Raw genomic sequence first — 16,670 nt, forward strand, 5'->3', positions numbered from 1 at the left:
TGGTTTCATTATCTTCTACTAACTTAGGCAGGGGTCTTTCCTGGTGGCTCAGTGGTAAAGAATCTGCCTGCCAATGCAGGAGACGTGGTTCTATCCCTGTGTAGGGAAGATCCTCTAGAGAAGGAAATGGCAAACCATTCCAGTATTCTTGCCTGGGAAATCCCAAGGACAGAGGAGCCTGGTGGGCTATGACGCGATGACTAAACAACAACAACTAATGTAGGCATAGGTTACATTTTAGAGACAGGTTTTAAATTTCATGTATAAAACAAGTAGTGCAACACATCCTTATTTTATCTTAAGTTTCTGAAGGTAAAATTGCATGCTTTACCTAATTTATGTTGCAACCAAACCAAGCAGTTCTTTTTTCCAGAAGGAATCTAAATTCTTCAGGAGGAACATGTTACCTTCCAAACAGGAGTGCTGATTACTTGAAGCATTAGTCAGTTTGAAAGACACCTATGTTACAAGAGACTCAGGAGTAAGCAAAAGCTGAGGGATTCCATCATCACTAGACCTGCTTTATGAGAAATGCAACAGGCTGCACTTCAAACTGACAAAAGAATGGCATTTCTTTCTATTGTATCAAAACACACCCTTTTTTCAATTTTGAAGATTTATAGCCACAGATTTTAAGAAAACTCATTTCTGGAAAAAAAGGAAAGTTTTTACAAACATAAACTTTTACTCTGCTTCACACAGCATGAGGGATCTTTGTTCCCTAACCAGGGATCAAACCTGCACCCTCTGGAGTAGAAACACAGAATCTTAACCACTGCACTACCAGGGAAGTTCCCAGTTTGCTTTAGAGAAAACCTGTATCAAACAAGTTCAAGCTACTAATTTCATCAATATTTATTTTTGTCAGATTCTAGTCTAACCACGTGCAGGAGAAAGGAATAAACAATAGATGGTCAAATTCTATTTGATGAGGTAGAGATGTAAACAAAGTTATGAATCAGATACAGAGACTGAGCATGCACAATACATGCATATATACATATATACCATATCCTTGAGGCTATTACTATTATAATAAGTCAGACTAAGTTAATTTTAAAGTAACTAGGTTCATTCCTCTCAGTTCCTACTTGGTACTAACACATTTCATACTTAACCTTATAAGTGTATACTTGTGATCCCTGTTGACTAATCATAAATATTTCACGGATGCCACTGAAGCTTTGCTGAATCTGGAAAGGCAGTATTATAGAAAACATGACTAAAAGAGATCTGAAATTCTAGAAAACTTATAACTTATACAGTAGAAATCCCTAAAATGAATAAAAACAGAAAGGTCCATATTGTTTTCAGGGAAAACAAAGAGGGGTGGCCTCATCAGTCAGCATTCCACATTCATGCTGATATATGAAAAGTACATGGAAAGGCAAAGTGCAAAGTGGTCTAAAAAAGAGGAGGAATCAGACTGAGCCCAATGTTAAGGATAAAGCTCATTCAGTGAGCAAGCATGGATCTGAGAACAATCATGAGACTCAATAATATTTGCATGTTTAAATGCATGATTAGAGAGCAAAAAGGATCTCAGGCAAAAACCTTGTTCTGAAGAAAATTATGGAAAAACACATTAACACATACACAAAACACGGGTACACACACACACACACCTGGTTCTGCTTAGTTTGCAACTCTCTTCAGGGTTTTCTTCACTCCAAGTCTGACATCCTTATTCCTTAGACTATAGATGAGGGGGTTCAACATGGGGACTATATTGGTATAAAATACTGATAAGAACTTCTGCTGGCCGATGGAACCATCTGAAGATGTCTTGAGATGTGTGAACAACCCAGAGCCATAAAAGAGGGCAATAGTTATTATGTGGGAGCCACAGGTACTGAAGGCTTTGGACCAACCCTGAGCTGATGAGATGTGGAGGATATTGGAGAGGATCAAAGCATAAGAAACAAAAATGATGAAGCTAGATATTATTACAACTGTGCTCACGACAATGGAATCCACCAGCTCACTGGCATCAGTGCGGCTGCAAGACAGCTGGAGGAGGGGGAAGATGTCACACATGTAATGATTGATGATGCTGGAATCACAAAAGGACAACCTAACCATGTCCCCTGTGTGGACCATGGCACCAGCAAACCCCATTGCGTATGAACCAAACATGAGCAGAGAACAGACCTGAGGGGACATAGTGACTGTGTACCAAAGGGGCTTACAGATGGCCACATAGCGATCATAGGCCATGGCTGTCAACACATAGCACTCAGAATGGACAAAGAAACAGAAAAAAAAACAGTTGAGCCATGCATCCTTCAAAGGAGATGGTGTTCTCTGACACAAAGCTCATCAGCAGTTTAGGGGTAATGACCAAGGAGTGGCAGAGATCTATGAAAGATAGATTGAAGATGAAGAAATACATGGGAGTATGAAGATGAGCATTCAGGTATATCAGATTAATTAAACTCAAATTCCCTACCACAGTGACCATATAGTTCATTAAGAAGAGTAAGAAGAGGGGTAACTGGAGTTGAGTGAGGTCTGTAAATCCCACTAGGATGAAATCAGTTACTGAAGAGTCATTTTCCACAACCATTATCAACAGTGGTGTGATCTGTGTGGAAATAAGAAAAGAATGTTACATCAAGGAGGGATTCAGATCCTTTGTTTCTAGGCTGAAGACTTGTTCCACTGGGGCTCAAGTGTGACTGTTGGGACAGTGAGTGATGACTCCCTATCTTTCAACTTTCTTCCTGCAACTGTCTTTTCATGTTTTCAAATCTCAGCTGTAACTCCTCACCTCCTCTGGACTGACTAGCAGGACCTAAAACAATGTTCACATTTGAGAGACAAAGAAATAATATTTTGAAGAGATGACTAGGATGGCCAAAGCCATGCAGCAAGAGAGGAAAGGAGTCCAGGGTGGTGCTTGGGACCAGTCCCTATGGAAATTCCTGAAGCTTGCACAAAGAAGTCCGTGTGATACCCACTGTGCTCACGGCTCCACTCACTCTCTCCCTCTTGATGTTTGTTTGTTGTTCAGCTGCCAAGTTGTCTCTGACTCTTTGCGACTCCATGGACCGCAGCACACTAGGCTCCTCTATCCAACACTACATCCTGGAGTTTGCTCAATTTCATCTCCAATGAGTTGGTGATATTGTCTAACCATCTCATCCTCTGTCACCCCCTTTTCCTTTTGTCTTCAGTCTCTCCAAGCATCAGGGTCTCTCCCTCTTACCTTTTAGAAAGTCAGCACCAGACTTAGTGAACATGCTGAGACTGTCCCCATATGAATCTTCATTTCTCTTACCTATTCCCTTTATCCAGTCTTACCTCAAAATCACAATGAATTGTTTAAGAAGGGCAGGTGGCTTCCCACACCTCTCCACTGCTGTAGTGGTGGGAATGAAAACATCAGAGCAGAGAAGACTCGTCCAATTTCCTTCTACCTGGAGGTCCCCTAGGCCTTTGTTCTTTTCCTTTCCCTGGTCTGAAGGATATAAATGTTCTGACAATGAAGGACACAACACCCATCTATTTGTGGATTTGCATATAATGTCTTCAGGGCCAGGCAAATGCAACTGCTTTCTGTCGCCAAACCATCATCTGGCTGATAATGTGAATGCATCTCATTCTCTGTGGATCTCAGCAACCTGTTTGGAAGCTTGGAAAATGAGCCTCATTTAGGATCAAAGTTTGATCAGGCTCCTTAGGGAAAAAATTATTGAGCCTGTGTTTACATACTTCATCAATAAGATGATATTGATGCTTTTGGGATTCAATGTTCTTCTCCAAGTATCAGTTCACATTAAAAATTTATTTCTGGGGGCTCAGGGGAAGAATCTTTTCCCAAACTCATTCAGGTTGTTGGAAGAACTCAATTTCTGGGGTTTCAGAACTGAGAGCTTCATTTTCTTGCTGACTGTCAGCTGGGGTCACTCTCAGTTTGTAGAGGCTGCCTGCATTTATCATCATGTGGCCCTCTTGTCTTCAATCTGGCAGTAAATGGAACACTGAATCCTTTTTAAAAATTTAATTGAGACATATTTAAATTTATTTAGATATATTTGAGAAACAGTATCACAGGAACATCTTGAAATTAACTTTTACTACTTTTATTGATGCCTTAATTATAAAAGTAATATGTGCTTATTTTTGAAGCCATAGATGATTGACACATATATCAAGTAAAAAGTGCCTGGTCCTCTCCACCTTTTCCTCCAAAGATAAAGTATAGTTGACTAACAATGTTACTTTCAGGTGTATAGCAGAGTGATTCAGTTATACATATACATGCATCTATTCTTTTTAGAATTCTTTTCCCATTCAGGTTATTACAGAGTAGTGAGCAGAGTTCCCTGCACTATACAGTAGGTTCTTGTTGGTTATCTATTTTAAATGTAGCAGTGTTTAAATGTTAGCCCCAAGCTTCCAATCTGTCCCTCCTTCCAGCCCTTCCTTCTTGGTAACCATAAGTTCATTCTCTAAGTCTATGAGTTTCTTTCCATTTTGTAAGTAAGTTTGTATGTATCATTTGTTTTTAGATTCTGCCTATAAGCAACATCATATGATATCTGTCTTTTTCTGTCTGGCTTACTTCACTTAATATGATAATCTTCAGGTCCATTGATGTTGCTGCAAATGGCGTTATTTCATTCTTCTTTATGGCTGAGTAATATTCTGTTGTATATATGTATCACATCTTCTTGATCCATTCCTCTGTCAATGGACAATTAAGTTGCTTCCATGTCTTGGCTACTGTGAACTGTGCTGCGATGAACACTGGGGTACGTGTATCATATCAAAAACTATGTTTTTCTCTGGATATATGCCCAGGAGTGGGATTGTTGAATCATATGGTATATCTATTTTTAGTTTCTTATGGAACTTCCATACTCTTCTCCATAGTGGTTGCACCAATTTACATTCCCTCCAACAGTGGAGAGTTCCTTTCTCTCCACACCCTCTATAGCATTTATTGTTTGTAGCCTTTTTGATGATGGCCATTCTGATTGTAGTTTTGATTTGAAGTCAAGTGGGTCTTAGGAAGCATCACTACAAACAAAGCTAGTGGAGGTGATGAAATTCCAACTGAGCTATTTCAATTCCTAAAAGATGATGATGTTGAAGTGCTGCACTCAATATGCAAGCAAATTTGGAAAACTCAGCAGTGGCCACAGGACAGGAAAAGGTCAGTTTTCATTCCAATCCCAAAGAAAGGCAGAGCTGAAGAACGTTCAAACTACCACACAATTGCACTCATTTCACATGCTAGCAAAGTAATGATCAAAATTCTCCAAGCTAGGCTTCAACAGTATGTGAACCAAAACGCCCAGATGTTCAATCTGGATTTAGAAAAGGCAGAGGAACCAGAGATCAATTGCCAACATCTGTTGGATCATAGAAAAAGCAAGAGAATATCAGAAAAACATCTACTTCTGCTTCATTGACTATGCTAAAGCTTTTGACTGTGTGGATCATAACAAACCATGGAATATTCTGAAAGAGATGGGAATACCAGACCATCTCACCTGCCTCCTGAGAAATCTGTATGCAGGTCAAGAAGCAACAGTTAGAACCAGACATGGAACAACAGACTGGTTACAAACTGGGAAAGGAGTACATCGAGGCTGAATATTGTCACCCTGCTTATTTAACTTCTATGCAGAGTACATCATGAGAAATGCTGGGCTGCATGAAGCACAAGCTAGAATCAAGGTAGCCAGGAGAAATATCAATAACCTCAGATACATAGCTGATACCACCCTTATGGCAGAAAGTAAAGAGGAACTAATGAGCCTCTTGATGAAGGTGAAAGAGGAGAGTAAAAAAAGTTGGCTTAAAACTCAACATTCAAAAAAAAGAAGATCATAGCATCTGGTCCCATCACTTCTTTGCAAATAGATAGGGAAACAATGGAAACAGTGACAGACTTTATTTTTTGGGCTCCAAAATCACTGCAGATGGTGACTGAAACCATGAAATTAAAACATGCTTGCTCCTTGGAAGAAAAGCTATGACCAACCTAGATAGCATATTAAAAAGCAGAGACATTACTTTGCCAACAAAGATCTGTATAGTCAAAGCTGTGGTTTTTCCAGTAAGCATGTATGGATGTGAGAGGTGGACCATAAAGAAGGCTGAGTGATGATTGGTGCTTTTGAACTGTGTTGTTGGAGAAGACTCATCAGAGTTCCTTGGACTGCAAGATCAAACCAGTCAATCCTAAAAGAAATCAATCCTAAATATTCATTGGAAAGGCTGATGCTGAAGCTCCAATACTTTGGCCACCTGAAGTGAAGAACTGACTCATTGGAAAAGACCCTGACGCTGGGCAAAATTGAAGGCAGGAGGAGAAGGGGCCGACAGAGGACGAAATGGTTGGATGGCAGCACTGACTCAATGGGCATGAGTTTGAGCAAATTCCAGGAGTTGGTGATGGACAGGGAAGCCTGGCGCACTGCAGTCCATCGGGTCGCAAAGAGTCAGACACGGCTGAGCAACTGAACAACAACAACAATAATGAGTTGACGTTGAGCATTCTGTCATGTGACTCTTGACCTTCTGTATGTCTTCTTTGGAGAAATGTCCATTTAGGTCTTCTGTCCTTTGTTGACTGTGTTGTTTGTTTTGGTGCTTTTAAGCATCGTGAGCTGTTTATTAATTTTGGAGACTAATCCCGCCTCATTCACATCATTTACAAATATTTTCTCACTATCTCTGTGTTGTCTTTTCATTTTGTTTATTGTTTCCTCTACTGTGCAAAGGTTTTTGAGTTTAAGTAGGTCCCATTTGTTTATTTTTGTTTTTATTTCCACTGCTCTGGGAGACGGATTGAAGAAGAAACTGCAACAATTTATGTCAGACAGTGTTCTGCCTATATTTTCCACCATATACTCAGATCACATGAAATTATGTAGCTCTTATCTAGGTACCTATTTTGATAACTTCCAGTGCCAACATATGGCAAGCGTGAACATTATTGCCCTTTACCCAAGATTACCCAACAGATATTTTGAGCTTTTAAAGTCCAAAATGAGGAGAAGAAATAAAGAGAAAGGAAAAGACTCACTATCTGCTGCTCACTATCCATAGTTTTAATTTTAGTATTCTGTTAAAAGAGATGCATCTTTCAAACATGACCAATGCCAAGATAATGATCTCACCCTCAACTGCATAATTCTGGGTGAGATTTCAAGAGAGTATCATTCTCACAAAGTGATTGGAGAGAAACCAACCCAGTGAAGAATCTCATTCCTTGCTTGATTTTGCTTCTGTTTCTTCTTTTCCTTATTTCAGTCTTTAAGATTTTTATTTTTAAGACCATTATAACAGATTTTATTCTGTATTTGACCTCTACGCTATGTGTCTTTTATTGTTTACTCCACACACATTATTTTCATAATTTTAATTTTTTCTTCTCTTGAGGTACCAAGAGGTGACACTTCGAATTGCATATCCTTTCTATTCCCTTCCTGTATATCTTGCTGTGATCTCTCATGACACATTTTTCTTTTCACATTTAGTGTGAACTTATTCTTTCTGACTGTGGCTTTGGATCAAATTAGATCCACCACAACCAAAACTCTTTCATCTTCCCAACAGCATTTTCCACCTGCTCTTGTTCATTGCAAAAGTTTGAAGCTTCCACTGTAGAAGTGAGAGAAATTGCTCCCTGGGATTTGCTTTTTATTTCTTAATTTACAGTTATTTTGAAGTGTGAGCATTTTCTTTGTCTTTGGATTATGCTGTGAATATTGTTTTTTATGGAGTTTTACTTGTTCTTGTTGTTCTGTATTGCTCTTACCAGAATTATTGGGAGGTGCAGGTCTAGGCATTTGCTATTTTTTTCTTTTTTTGGTTTCCTGAAAGTCTTCTCAAAAATAATATTTTTAAGATATTTGCATATTTTAAAAAGGTATATTGTATTGATTTAGAGATGTGGCAGCCTGGATAGGAGGAGAGTTTGGGGGAGAATAGATACATGTATTGGGGAAGGGAATGGCAATCCACTCCAGTATTCTTGCCTGGAGAATCCCATGGTTAGAGGAACCTGGTGGGCTACTGTTCATAGGGTCGCACAAAGTTGGACACAACTAAAGTGACTTAGCATGACATGGCATGGCAGAGGTGATTCACTTCTCAGTGAACTCAAAAATACTTTTTTCATTTTAGCTTGTTAAAAACGCCATTCATCATTTAGATTTGTGTTATTTCAGAAAAAGTAAATATTCAGAAGATTACTAGATCTGTTACTGGAAATATGGTGGCTAGTTTATTCAAGCCAATCATCTTGTTGGAAATAACTATATTGTCATACAAAATATAGACTTTTTCCTTATAAAATTGAAAAGCTGAAAGAATGTAAAGGATTACTAGGTCAAAATAGATTATGTGAAAAATCCTTTATCTATTAAAAGAGTTGAATTAGTAAGCAATCCTTCACACACATGTGCTCACATCTTGTGCTCACAAGCCTAATGGCTTCACTGGTTAATTCTATCATACATGAAAAGAAGAAATAATACCAAGTGTATGCAAATTCTTTCAGAAAAGAGGTAAAGAGAAAACATTTTTCAAACATATTTTATGAGTCAGCATAACCTGGATATCCAAATAAAACATAGAATTACAAGGAAAATATATACCAATATTCCTCATAAACATAAGTGCAAAAACACTTATACAATATTACTAATCTAATATAGTGTTCTATAAAAATGATAATGCTTTATAATTAAGTGGGGTTCAGCACAGGAAATCAAGGTTGGTTATACCTCTGAAAACCATTCAATGTAATTCACAGTATTAACAGTATAAAGGAGAAAACAGTATCATCAGATAAGTAGATACTGAAAAAGCATATGATAAAAAATATCCATTTATCATAAAAATCTCAGAAAAACAGGAACAGAAAAGAATTCTCTGAATTTAGCAAAGGGAATTTATTAAAAAATCTAACATAATCAATGGTTAAATTAAAAGCTTTCCCTATAAGATTGGAAATGAGCGAAGAATGTCCTCTTTTCTCTATATTTGGTGAAGAGCTTAGTTATTGAAATTAGATGTGAAAATAAAATAAAATAACATCAGACTGAAAAAGAAGATAAATTAGCATTATTCTTAGAAAATATGATTATTAATGTAGAAAATTCACAAAATAAAAATATTAGAATAAGCAGATATACCAAGATTTCAAGATACAAAGTCATTAAACATAAATTAACTGCATTTCTAAATGCGAGCAACAAATATTTGGAAAATGAAATTAATAAAAATACCATTTACAGTAGCATCAAACTAAAATCACTTAGGAATAAATTTAATGACAGATGTGCAAACCTCTAAACTGAAAACTTCAGAACCTTGATCAGAGAAATAAAAAGGTTACAAATAAAGAGAGATACACCATGTTTGTGGACTGGAAGATCTGATATTGTTAACATTTCCATTTCCCTCAAAACAGATCTAGAGACTCAATGCATTCCAAATAAACACAGGGGTTCAATGGCTTCAAAATGCTGAGAAAAAGTTACATTTAAACTAGAATTTCATACCTTACTAAACTATGAAAAAAATAGGAAGCCAAAATTAAAGAAATTTCAGAAATGCAATATCTCTAAAGTTTGCATTCCATGCACCCTTTCTAAGGAAATTAATGGAGCATTTGTGCTACCAAAAATGAGGAAAAAAACTGACATAGTCAAGAAGAGTCTAAAGAGGCATACCAACTAAATGTAACATAACTTTGATGAGATCCTGGAACTGAAAAAGGACATTAAGTAAATAATAAGGAAATCTGTGTATAGTATGGACTTTAGCTAATGATAATATAACAACACTGGCTTGCTAATTGTAACAAACACATTGTAAGATGTTAATGTTAATAATGGGGGAAATAGTTTGCAGTATATGGGAATTCTTTGTACTATGCTCTCAATTTTTTCTATAAATCTAAAACTGTCCTAAAAAATAAAGTTCATTTAAAAAATGAAGAAACCAAGAAACAGGAAAATATGGGATCCAGAAAACAGAGGATCTAACATACATAAGAGGTGAAGAGAATCCTCAGAAAGATGGTAAACAGGGATCTCAAGATGTTAGATTTTCACTAGAGTAAGAGGACAGTCTATCAACACTCAAGTGGATTATAAATTTCTTAGAAAGACTTCTTAAGGAAGGCAACATTTTAAGAACAGCAGCTAACATCATATAGCTGCAGCTGAATATACTGAAAGGAGAGCTGTACAAAAGGGATAAATCAGAGAAATCTGTAGAATATTAAGCAAATGAAAGCATCTAAAAATATTCCCTTCAAGGAAAACAACAAATCAAATGAAAGTAATAATTGTATTTGATGTACCTCTGTATATAGTGTTTAAAATTGTCTTAATAATGTTAACTGCCAATATTTACCTAAAAATTTAGTTATAATCATGTTGCAGTAAAGAGAGTGTGGGTGTGTATGTGTGTGTGGTGAGAGTGAGGTGAAAAAGATTCCATAGGAACTCACACTGGAAACTATTGTGTGGTTTAGTCGTTCAGTCGTGTTGTGTTTGACTCTTTGCGACCTCGTGGACTGTAGCCCACCAGGCTCCTCTGTCCATGGGGATTCTCCAGGCAAGAATATTGAAATGGGTTGCCATTTCCTTCTCCAGGGGATCTTCTCAGGCCAGGGATCAAACCGAGGTCTCCCACATCGCAGGCGGATTTTTTACTGTCTCAGCCACCAGGGAAACCCAAGAACACTGGAGTGGGTAGCCTATCCCTATTAGAGTAATTTAAACTTGAGACAAGAAGCTTATCAAATCAATGTAACTGAGAGGGAAGGCCAGACCAGGGTTTCAAAGAAATATGTTCTCTGGGACTGGAGGCTGGATAAAGTTGAGTGAGACGAATATGTTTACATTTAGTTTATGAATTTAGTTTGTTGCCTAGGGGTGAAAAAAGCTTAGAAAATGATGACCAGAGTAGGAGCAGCGTTGAGAATCACAAGTAAATGTTGAATGCAGTTTGGGGCACTTTCACTTGAGGCACAGAAATAGACATAAAACAGAATTGTTCAGGAGGCAGGTGGGGGACAGGGTCAGGTGATACATACTGGTGAATATGAATGAGCAGAAGGAGAACAAATACTTGTCAGACTCTTTCTATGACTCAGGCAGTGTTTCATTATTTTACATGTAGTAAGTCATTTAATGCAAAGGACAATTACTCTCATGTTACAGATGTGGATACCAAGGGTGAAAGAGGTCACATAAATTGTCTAAAATCTCACAATTAGAAAGTGGAGACTCAATCTGGATTTAAATTTCAGACCATCTGACTTGACAGTCTCTACCTTTAAATGCTTTCCCACAAGTGAAAACTTCAGAGAGTAGAACCATTGACTCCCTTTGTTCTCCTGACAGTGAGGGCAAAACATATTCCCAACTACACTACATGATGTAACCGTGGCCAACTGCTCAGAACTGGGTGAAATCCTTTGTCAGCAGCAGTACAGCTGCTAGTCCTTCGGCTTGCCCCACACTTGCAGAACCTCTGTCTACCAACCTGGTGTCCACATCTGTAAGATGCTTTGTCCTCCAATCCTGGTTTTATAATCTCAAACCAATTATCTGAATTCCCATCTTCTTTTAATTAACTCTATTTAAAAGAGCTAGTCATTTTTTTCTACTGTTGAGATATAGTTGACATACAGTAGTGAATTAAGAGTCACTTTCTACTGTTTATCCACATAAACTCTAATACAATATTTTTTCCTCACATATACAAGCCAAAATATGAACTGACAAAACACTTAGCTGTCAAATGAGTTAAATTTGAAGTTAGAAATATGAATATTTCTAATATTTCTTATATGAAAATATAAGATTTTTTGGAGTTTTAATTCTGTTAATCAATAACTGAAATTTGTGTAATCTTTGTACCTCACTTCTCAAAAGAGAAGGCTCTTCTTTGGCAAACAATGTCACTAGTGGTTTTCCCTAAAAGTTCTGTTTCATGTAACATAAATTCATTTGGATTTTTCCACCAAAAATTGGATTTTTCCACCAAAAAATATCAAAAGTTGCAAATACAGTTTATATTTTTTGAAAACGGTAGGTAAGTCAAATCAAAAGGACCTTCTTCAGTGGAATGTCCAGTTATAGCTGAGTGGGCAGGTCAGCAAATCTCCACAGCATATCTATAAACTTGGACAAAATTGGCAAACACAATGATTCCAACATTCTGGAAATCAACCAATGCACACAACAATCTGAGAAATGCTGATGCATCAAAAAGTGTTTAAGTTCATGTAAGAGTAAAGGGAGTCTGTGATATTTTACAAAGGACTCCTCTCAATACCAAATTTTGACTGGATATTTTAAGGTTAAAGATAAAAAGAAGTGTGTTTAGATACTGTACTCTAGTTGCTGAATTCGTTTCTCACAGTGTTTGCAAATCTGAAACCTTATTCCATAAGTACTGGGATTGACGGAACAATAATAAATGATAGATAATAAAAATCTCGTTGTACTCAAATGCCTTTTCCTGGCTGATTTGCTTATGATGAATAATATTACGGGAAGCAAGGGACACATGCTCCATCTGCCTGACTCCACGCACCAGTCACCACCGCTGCTTCAGCTTTAGGCTCGCCGCAGCTCGACACGGCGCGAGAGCCAAGGGGGCTACATCGCAACCTCCCAAAACTCAAGAAGCAGTCCTGAGGCCCCACCGCAGCCTCTCCCGGAGACCTGTGTCTTAGCACAGGGGCAGCCTCACTCTTATCTTCTCTGGAGAGTCTCTGAAGACCTGGACGGTGCAGGAAGCAGCTGGAGGCCTGGCTCAGTCCTGAGTGAGAGCTCCCTGGTCTCTGGCATGAGCTGGGCCCTAAACGAAGCAGCCTGAGGGCTCCAGGTGGCCAGCTGGACAGGGGCGACCCCAAGAAGACTTCCAAAGGAGATGAGTGGGGGCCTATGGGCGCCCGTGACCTGGGCCACCACCGAGGCCTTGTACGGCAGCAACTGCGAGATGGACGACACAGAAGTGACTCGGGCAGATCAGCGGCCAGCGCCATCCGCCATGGCCGACAGCAGCCTCAAGCTAGACCGCCCACCAGCTGCTGGCAGCCTGGCCCCTGACGTGTCTCACAGGGACAGAGGTGCATCTTATGCTGTGGAGCCTGGGGATCCCAGGCCAGCTGAGCTGCCCATGGCTGCCCAGCTGGGAGGACCCCCATGTGGTGTCGAATGGAGCATGCGCACAAGAAGCCCGCCCACAGCCATCTGGGGGATTCTGCAAAATGGAGGCGCAAGGCCCGGGCCGGCCAGAGGACGTGGCTGAGGAGGACACGAGGGACCATAAGGTGAGTGAGTTCACACGCAAGATCCTGGAAGCCGCTGAGCACGGCCGGACCGCGGCTCCCCTTGGGGCCCACCCAGTGGATGCCCTGCCCTTGGCCTTGGCCTCTCTGGTCTGGCGGGTCTGAGTCTCACTGCCCCAGGCCTTGCTGCCCCAGCTCTGGTCTCTTTTCACACCCCAGTGTTTGGGCTCTCAGCCTCCCGTTCTCACGCGTGTGCCTCCACCATATCTTTGGGCTTCAGGCCACCTTTTGTGCTGTCTTTCACTTCAGGATCCCATCTCTTTGTGTCTCAGTCCGCCATTTTGTATGGGTCACCTTTCTGTACTTCAGTCCCCCATTCTCTCAAGGCCGCCTTTCTTGAGGTTTGTGTGTTCTCAGGTTTCCCTGTGCTCAGGACTTACTGGCTCTGCAGCTTCTTCACTCTTCTTTGTGTCTTTGTTGTTTCTAGCAGCCACCATCCTCTGTGTTGGGACTTCCCACCTCTTCAGGCCCTTTCTCTCCCACTTGCATCTTAGGCAGCGAGGACTCACTTCCTGTCCTGCTTGTGTTCCCATTTCCTCGCTGTCTACAGCCTGAGTGCGGGCACCTTTCCTGCTTGTTGTTTTTCAGTCGCCAAGTCGTGTCTGACTCTTCTGTGACCCCATGGACTGCAGCACACAGGCTTCACTGTCCCCCAGCATCTCCTGGAATTTGCTCAAGTTTATGTCCATTGCATCAGTGATGCCATCCAGTCGTCTCTGTCGCCCATTTCTCCTTCTGCCTTCAATCTTTCCCAGCATCAGGGTTTTTCCAGTGAGTCTGCTCTTCACATCAGGTGGCCAAAGAATTGGTTTCAGCATCAGTCCTTCCAATAAGTAGTTAGGGTTAATTTCCTTTAAGATTGATTGGTTTTATCTCCTTGTTATTCAAGGGACTCTCAATGAGAGTTTTCTCTAGCTAGTTTGAAAGCATCAATTCTTGGTGCTTTCTTTCTCTGCCTTTATGGTTCAGCTCTCAAAATCGTTCATGCCTACTGGAAAGACCATGGCCTTGACTATACAGAACTTTGTTGGGAAAGTGATGTCTTTGCTTTTTAACACACTGTCTAGGTTTGTCATAGTGTTCCTGCCTAGAAGCAGTTGTTTCTAATCTCCTTTCCTGATGGCTTATTCTTTTTCTCTGAGGCAGCAGAGCTTGTTTCAGGCAGTTTGTGAGGGAGGGGTGGAGCCAGATTAGAAAATGCCTTTCTTGGAAATTACAATAGGACTGGTCTTTGGCAAGGGAGTAGGGGCTCATTAAGGGGTTGCCCTGCCAGGGCCAAATGAAGAAACCTGGCCAGTAGGTTGTGAGGAGTGGATGCATCAGGCTTTGCACACAATCAAACCTGGTCTGCATAGATGATGTCCCAGCCCATGAAGAGTCCCTGGCATGCCCCACAGACACACAGATACCACCCCCCATCCATGCCTGGAAAGGGGCTGAATGTGGAGCGCTTGTTGTTGAATAGGTGAAGGCAGAGAATGATGGTTGCTGAGCCCCAGCACACTGCTAGGAGGGGTCCTGGCACCCCATGAGGTGGGAGTGGTCCTTGCTTTTACAGGTGCCTGGCAGATCCCAACTCCACCCTGTTTTTGGAGCCTTTCCTCTTTGTTACCAACTTACAAAATCTGTCCTCTTACCTTTCTTGTGTTTTTTTTTCCACCTCCTGAGAATAACTTTGATTTGGAATGATGCCTTTTGGTACCAAATGTTTAGAAACCGCCCCCCCCGCCGCCCCCCGCCCCAACTGCAGCCCTGTAGGTGCTAGCACTGTGAAAATACAGTTTCTGCTATTTCATTATAAATAGATTTTTTTTTAAATTTTAGTTATAAGAAGTCCCAAGAAAGAAAATTTAAGAAACAAGGCCACTGAGCCAAAGCCACAGTTCTGTCTCCCAGCATGGAGGAGGGAGAGTGGTGGGCCTTGGGGCCACTTTTGCTCTCTGACGGCTCTTTGTTCACCAGTGCCACTGCCCACTGAGTGGCGGCAGCAGGGGGTTTTGTTCAGGTGGGAAAGCTCACTGGGTGCTAGGTGAACTTGAGTGTTTTTTGACCTTAATGTGCTTCCTGCCAGTTTGTTTTCATATAGCCTGGTGTGTCACTGTTTTGAGCAGACCATTCCAGACCTGTTGCTAAGGGAGAACTATAACAGGCAGTGGAGCATTCTGCCCATGGAGAGGCCATTTACTGGGAGCCCAGTCAAGGTCTTGAGAGCCTCTTGTCTGCATCTTCCTACATCTTGCATCATAAGACATCTCCTAAACTGTGATTCTGCCCATTTTGTTGTTAACATAGTGCACACACACACAAGTGGTGATGTGCATTTTTACAGAAAGTTAATAATGGAGCATATCCTGTCTTTGACTAATTCTGGCCCAACTGTGCAGGTCTGGGAAAAACCATAGACTTGAGCATAGACTTGAGCATGCAGCACCACCCTAGGGAAAGCACAAAGGAGGCTATCAGCAACTGAACGAGCTTTGCAGGGTTGAAAGAAAGCATACAAGCTCAAGAATTCTGCTATAAGTTGAAATGAGTAATGTACAGCAGATATCATGTAAAAAAGATCTGAAAAAGCTTCAGACTTACTAGCAGGACTGCCAGAAGGTGAGTCTCTCCTGGAGCTAGTCAGAAGAACCAGAGGGATGTGACTGTTCAGTTTCAAAGACAGCAACAAAATATTAAAGGAATTTGAAAAATCAATATAACATGACATCAACAAAGGTCACAGTAATTTTCTAGAGATAAAGTCCAAGGAAATGAAGATATGTGATTTGCCTGATGAAGAATTCAAAATAGCTGTTTTAAGGAAGCTCAGAATGAGCTACAGGAAAACAGTGCAGTGAAATCTTGGAAACAGAAAACAAAATGAAAAGCTTAATAAAGAGGTACTGATAGAAATCATAAGAAAGAAATAAATCCTGGAGCTTAATAATGCAGTGAATGAAGTGAAAAAACGTGATAAGAGCAGCAGCAGATTAGATCAAGCAGAAGGTCTGTGAGGTAGAGGATAGGACATTTGAAATTATGCAGTAAGTAGAGAACAAAGAAAAAAAAATGAAAAAGAGTGAAGAAAGTTTATGTGAAATGTGGGATGCCATCAAGAGGAATATTATAGACAGTATTAGAGTCCCAGAGGGAGAAGAATGGAGAATGGAAAGCATTCTTAAAGGAATAATGACTAAGAACTTCCCAAATATGGGGAGATATTTGGACATCCAACTTATAAAGTTAATAGGTCACCCCAGTATTTCAACTCAAAATGGTATTCTCTAAGACACATAATTAAGCAGTCTGATATTAAAGAATTTAAGAAAATCCAGAGGAAAAACAA

At 40.1% G+C, this 16,670-nt stretch overlaps 1 pseudogene; it reads right to left on the reverse strand.

The window, feature by feature from the left end:
* Nucleotides 1–1,635: 1,635 nt before the first annotated feature.
* On the reverse strand, nucleotides 1,636–2,569 carry LOC133066622 (olfactory receptor 143-like; annotated as a pseudogene).
* Between the last annotated feature and the right edge of the window lie 14,101 nt (nucleotides 2,570–16,670).

The sequence above is a fragment of the Dama dama genome, chromosome 2, assembly GCF_033118175.1.
Source record: "Dama dama isolate Ldn47 chromosome 2, ASM3311817v1, whole genome shotgun sequence".
Taxonomy (NCBI): Eukaryota; Metazoa; Chordata; class Mammalia; order Artiodactyla; family Cervidae; genus Dama; species Dama dama.